This window comes from Penaeus vannamei, chromosome 22 (assembly GCF_042767895.1).
Source record: "Penaeus vannamei isolate JL-2024 chromosome 22, ASM4276789v1, whole genome shotgun sequence".
Taxonomy (NCBI): domain Eukaryota; kingdom Metazoa; phylum Arthropoda; class Malacostraca; order Decapoda; family Penaeidae; genus Penaeus; species Penaeus vannamei.
Window position 1 is genome coordinate 6,836,021 of NC_091570.1, and position 7,500 is coordinate 6,843,520.

Genomic DNA, 7,500 nt, shown 5'->3' on the forward strand with positions numbered 1-7,500 from the left:
TGTTTTATTACCATCATTATTATAATAGTGGTTATCATTGTAGTAGTTGCCATTGCTCTCAAAATAATTATTACTGTTATTATTATTATGATTATCAGTATGATCAATATCATTATCAACGTCATTATTATCACTGATAACATTTTATTATCATCATTATCATTATTATTATCATAATTATCATAATCATTATGACTACCTTTATGGTCATCATTATTATTATTATCATCAATATCATTATTACTTTTACTATTGTTATTACCATTATTGATATTATTGATATCATCATTGGCATCATGAGCAACTTTCTATCATTTTATCGGCATGTTTGTCGTGTATCCTCATCGTCTTAACTTAATTTCCATCATAATTTCAATCATTGTAATAATTATTTTTCGTCAATACGGCAAATGTTATTATCATTGTCATCATAATTAGTATTGATATCAATATTGGCATTAGCACTATTCTTACCGTGTTTGCGCTGTCATTAGTGTTACCATTGCAAACATCATTTGCAGGAATCCCGTTATTAACATGATTATCATTACTAATTTCAAGAGAATCTCACAAATGCCACCATATATCATTACTGTCATTGTTAATATCTTCCTCTCTCTTCTTTAATTATTCGCCGCTTTAGAATAATCTTTCACTTCCTATTTATTCAGTTTTTTACTTTTATTTCGTTCTTCCTTCGTTTCTCCTCAGTAAGCGAACTGGTAACACACGGCGAATTTCAGCTAATATTCGCATCGCGCGGGATTAGGTGCAATCTCTCCCCGTCGCGATGCCAGGTCAGGTGAGGTCGTAATTGGATCAGAGCGAGGCTCATGATGTGACCGCGGATGGCAGCGACGGGCGGGGTCAGAGGTCAGAGGGACTTCCGGTTTAGCTTTGGGGAGCTGGAAAGATATGCGTAAGAAAAGAAAAATAAATTTGATTGTTTGATGAACTAAGTTATACGATCTATTCACTTTTATCTTGTTACACGCGTATGATGTAAACAAGAAACCGTTAATCTCAAAATTGTTTCCTTAGCGATGCATGACTTGAAGAAATTAGGTCAGAGGTAGATAGAAGATATCCCTACAACCCCCCCCATTCGAACCTTACCCCACCCCCCCCCCCTTCTTGCTTCTCCCTGGCCGCCCAAGTGGACCTCAAAACCGGAAGAAACAGCGAAGTTAAAAAGCAACGTAACCGAGTGAAATGGACTTTTCCGACAGCAGTTAATAATTCAACCCTAGATTCTGGTGGAGGAAATGCCGGTGATTTTTTTAAATCCTCTTTTCTTATTGCTTGCGTTTCGTTTCTAAGTTCTTGCGTTTTGTTTCAGATCTATATATGAAGAAGGAAGAACGAAGAAATACGAAGAAAAAAATATAAAAAAGAGAATATCCAGAGAGAAGTTTCGCTCGCATATCACCAAGCTTTATATCATTCACTTGGGAATTTCTAAACTCGGCAAGTGTGGGGGATTGTGTATATATATCACGTGATTATCGGCTCATCATAACTCACCCGCACGACACCATTCGCTACACAACACTGGCGAGTCGGCGCTTGGATAAACAGCCCGGGTGTTAATCCATGAAATGCAACCGAAGGCAAAAGTCTCATTGGCCGAGTAATGGCGATAACTCGGCCCCATATTTTCCCACCGAGAATTCCGACAGGCCTGTAACTTTTCGGGGGGGGGGGGGGGGGGAGGGAGGGAAAAAAAGTTTAAATAAAGTGCGAGGTTCCGGATTTCAAATTTCGCGGTGACTGAGGAGAGTTCGGCTCAGTTCTGAAAAGTGAATGCATGAATCTCGGGCAGAGTTCAGGCCGAGAGGGAGGGAGGCCGTGCTATAAACCTGGGACGAAGGGGGCGCCGACTTCTGCCTCGTATTTCCAGGCTTAGATTTCTTCCCTTCCCACTCCCGCACTCCCCCTCCCCCCACTCCCTACCCACTACCCCTACCCTCCCGACCTCCCCCTTCTTCCCTTCCCACTCCCGCACTCCCCCTCCCCCTTCCCCCCTACCCACTACCCCTACCCCACTACCCTCCCGACCTCCCCCTTCTTCCCTTCCCACTCCCGCACTCCTCCTCCCCCCACTCCCTACCCACTAGCCTCCCGACCTCGCCGTTCTTCCCTTCCCATTCCCGCTAACCCCCCCTACCCACTACCCCTACCCCACTACCCTCCCGACCTCCCCTTTCTTCCCTTCCCACTCCCGCTACCCCCCACCCCTACCCACTACCCTCCCGACCTCTCCCTGTCTCGAAATCCCTCCCTTCCCCTCCCCTCCTCCCTCCCCCTTACCCCCCCTCCCCCATCGCCTTTTCCTTCCTCTCTCCCTCCTCATCATTTAATTTTCTTTCCACTGACTTCTATCTATCGTATTTCTTCTGGAAAATTCTAAGGAAGGACAATGAGGCAAATTGTGGCATTTTTTCTTTCAGATAATCTCTATGGATAACATTATCATTATTATCATCCTCATTATCATGTCAATATTATCACATTTATTTTTTTCTGTAAGCCTTAACATCAACATTATTAGTATCACTTACTCTAATGAGGATCAGTATCGTTTTATAGCTGATGGTATCTTGTAATTAATCGTATCAGCATTCTGAATATCATTATTATTATTATCACCTTAATTATCATCATAATTATTATTACTATTTGATTGTCATTACCGTCATCATCATTATTATTAATATTATCATTATACTTTCTTTTCATTATTGTTATCAATTTAATCATGACTATATTTTTTTTACTGCTATTATCATCATAATTATTATTATTATTATTATCATTATTATTATGTCATTATTATTACTTTTATCTTTATTATCATTCTCATTATAATTTCTGTTGATATTCTTTATATTATAAATTTTTAATTGACATTTATCATCTTGATTATTCTAATTTTCGTCATTATTATTATTATTATTAGTAGTAGTAGTAGTAGTAGTAGTAGTAGTAGTATGATTATTATTACATAACCACTATTTTTTCTTAGTTTTATTATTACTATTTTCATTATTATTGTTATTCTTTTTATTACTATTGTTGTTGCAATCATTAATACTAATACTATAATTGTTATCATCATTATCATCATCATAATGGTTATTATTGTATATTATTTACATTTTTTATCATAATTATTTTTATTATTATTATCATCATCCTTATCATTGTAGTTATCCATCTCATTAACAATTACATTACTGTTATCATTAACATCATTATAATTGTCTCAATAATTATTACCATTAGCATCCCTATTTACATTAATGTTATTCTTATTTTCATTAACATATGCGTTATTATTATTACTGTTGTTATTATTATTACTGTTATTATTATAATTATTACTATTATCATTTATTATTTCTAATGGTTATTATTATAATGATAAGTTTTTCTATTATCATTATCATCATTATCATGTTCATTATCATCATAATTATTGTTATTATCATGATCATTATGGTTATTACTATTGTTATTATTATATCATTACTACTATGATTATTATCATCATTCCTATTATTGTCATCCTCATCATCAATATCGTTATTCTTAAAAATACTAATATGAATGTCGTAAAATAAATTACTTCCATTTGATTGTGGTATTACTCTGTCATTATCATTACTATGAATATATTAACAATAATAACAAAAACAAAATAATGATAATAGCAATAATCAAATTCAGAAGACGGTATTGTTAGGAACAGCAAGGATTGTACGAAAAGTGCTTGAAATCTGATTTTGCTTGTTGCAATTTGATTTCAAGGTTACATCCAGTTTTTACTGTGAGTGCTGTATATATAATGATAATATTAATAATAATAACGATGGTTATAATGTTGATAATAATAATAATAAGGGAAATAATATTGATAATAGTAATAATAATAGTAATAATAATAATAATAATAATAATAATAATAATAATGATAATAATAATAATAATAATAAAAATGATAATGGTAATAATAATAATAATAATAATAATAATAATAATAGCAATAATAATAATAATAAAATAGTAACAACAACAACAACCACAACAACAACAATAATATTGACATTAATAATATAACAAAAACAATAATACTTATGATATAAAATGATAAAATAATAATAATTATGATAATAATAATGCTAAATAATAATAACAATTATGATAATAATGATGCTAAAATCATAATAATAATAATCATGATGATAATAATGATAAAATAATGATAATAATTCTCGTAATAAAATATCAATAATAACCATAAAAATGATGATGATAAAGATAATGATAACAGCAAAACCAGTAATGACTGGAATAAACAACAGTAATAATAATAATAATAATGATAATAATAATAATAATAATAATAATAATAATAATAATAATAATAATTTTGGTAATGATAAAGTATTGATAATAATTATAAAAATAATGAAAATAATAATGATAAAGATAAAAATAAAAACAATAACAAGAATGATAGTTATATAAAAATACTGGTAACAATAATAATAATGATGATAATATTCATTATAAAAATAACAATGGTGATGATGAAGAATATAATGATAATAGGAACAATAATGATGATGATGATGATAATAATAATAATAATAATGATAATAATAATAATAATAATAATAATAATAACAATAATAATAATAATGATAATAATAATAATAAAAATGATGATAATAATAATAGCAATAATAATAATAACAATAAAAATTATGATAATCGAAGAACAAAATATCAATAACAATGTTAATAACAGCATCACAACAACAACAATAACACTAGTAATGATAACGGTAAAATGACCAAGAATAATGATAACAATATATTGATGATTTTGATTTCTTTCATTATCATTATTATTATTATCATTATTATAATAATAATAATAATAATAATAATTATTATTATTATTATTATTATTATTACAATTATTATTATTGTTAAAATCATCATCAGTATCGTCAGTAGCGTTACTATCATTAATATTATTTTCATTATTGTTATTGCGGTTGTTCTTATCAGTATTTTATTGAAATTTATGCTTATTATTATCACTTTGATTACTAAATCACTATTATCTCTTTTAACAATATTTGTGTAGTTATAGTAATATCATTTTTATCATTAGTAATACTATTATCATTCCTACTAAACTTGCATTCTTACTATTATCATTTTTGTTATTATCCTTATTATTAGTAGTAGCAGTAGTACTAATATTATAATTTTATTCTACCCTTATTATTACCAATATCACTTATCATTACAGTCCTCGTTGTTTATATGTTATTTTGATCTGTTGTCATTATTTTATTTATTATCATCACTACTATCATTATTTTCACAATTACTGTTACTGCTACCACTACTCTTATGATTATGCTCGTTAATATTACCATCAATTTAAAATTAGCGTTAGTTACATAATCAGTGTTGGCTTCATTAGTTTTATCATTATCGTTATTTATTATGGTCATTTTAATATTAGTAACAATACTGATTGTAATAATGATAATAATAATAATGATGATGATAATAATGATAATAATGACAATGATAATAAAAAAATAAAAATGATAATAATAATAATAATAATGATAATAACATTAATAATAATGATAATAATAATAATAATAGTAATAATAGTAATGATAATAATAATAACAATACTACTACTGCTACTACTAATTATAAAAATAAAAATGACTATTATTATCATCATAATTATTATCATTATTGCTTTTATTATTAGTAGAAATATTATTATCATTAATTCTATAATCAGCATTATCATATTTCTTGCCGTCATTATCAACAACATTATCCTCATGAGTATTATTCTCATTATCTCCAATATACTATATACCAAGGCTCTTCAGATATATTATTACCATATACTTCAATATGCTTGTGTTAACTTTTGAGGCAGGTTTTCAATATGAAATCCCTAATAATCGTAAATTCAGTATTTTTTCCTACACAAAAATAAAATAGACTAAATGAGAAACACAATTTCGTATTTTTTATAAGCAGTTGAATAAGCCATGGGACTATAGGGGCAATAGATTTAACACCGGGCAACGTCGGATTACAGTATAACAACTCTGGATAGATGTACGAGCTCAGAGACTAATGTCGGGCAACTGGGAACAAGACACGCGCCAGTGCGTACGATAACTTACCGGCGGGAGGTACGATAACTTTCAGTTTGCAATTACAAAATGAAAAATATATATCACAGCTGCCAGGGGTACGATAAGAAAATCAGATCAACTGACTGTACACATATACACTCCTTCCAATATATATATAAGAAAAAAAAAATCACACTTATTAGACATTACTGAAAGGTCACTAAAGGGTGCGATATTTCAGAGGGAACAAGTGCTAACTCCAGCCCGAAACGACACGATCCGTAAATAAGTAAAGGAAGTTCAGAGACAGGGCAGGGCGACTCATGGACGACAGATAAACAGAGAGAAGGGAAACAACAGAATGACCTCAGGAAAACAGAGGAGGGAAAGCAGACAGTTCAAGTTCGACACACGGAAATAAATGAGAAATTAAAGGGAAATTCGTCATGTAAACGACAAATGTACAAAGAGAAGGGAAAAAAATGCAGACTCACTTCGCGAAAACGGAAGAGAGAGGGAATAATCATATAAATGCCAATTAAACACGGAAGAAAATCAGTAGCATCACCCCAAGAAACCAGAGATGGGAAAGCAAACAAGTTAAAATCAAACCTAAGAAAAAAAGACGAAAAAAGAGAAAGCAATAAGGAACGATCATGATATGATAGACCAAGAAACGTGTGGGAAACAGTACTTGCGAAAATAAAGGAGAAAAAGTAAAGACGCCAACTTAAACCTACGCAAATAAGAGACAAGACAAGGGAAATAAGGAAACGGTCGTTTTATAATCGTCAAAAACAAATAAGAAAGCAAAACAGCAGAATCACCTCACGAAATCAGAAAAGAGAAAGCAAAGAGGCAAAATTCAACCCACGTAGATAAATGGGAGAAAAAAAAGACGCGAAATAGAGAACGACAAAACATAGGAAACAAGGAAACACCAAATCAACAAGAAACAAGGAAACAGAGGAACGCCAAAAAAAAAAAGGAAACAGGGAATCAACAAGAAACAAGGAAACAGGGAAACAACAAATCAACAAGAAAAAGGAAACAGGGAAACACTAAATCAACAAGAAACAAGGAAACAGGGAAACACTAAATCAACAAGAAAAGGGAAACAGGGAAACACCAAATCAACAAGAAAAAGGAAACAGAGGAACGGTAAATCAACAAGAAAAAGGAAACAGGGAAACAGCATATCAACAAGAAACAATGAAACAGGGAATCAACAAGAAACAAGAAAACAGAGAAACGCTAAATCAACAAGAAACAAGGAAACAGGGAAACAACAAATCAACAAGAAAAAATG

General features: G+C 30.8%; 1 protein-coding gene across 2 annotated transcripts in view; it reads right to left on the bottom strand.

The window, feature by feature from the left end:
• LOC138865642 (cell adhesion molecule 1-like) overlaps positions 1 to 7,500 on the bottom strand; it is a 268,617-nt gene that overhangs the window by 47,458 nt on the left and 213,659 nt on the right. The gene's annotated exons all lie outside the window — the stretch shown is intronic.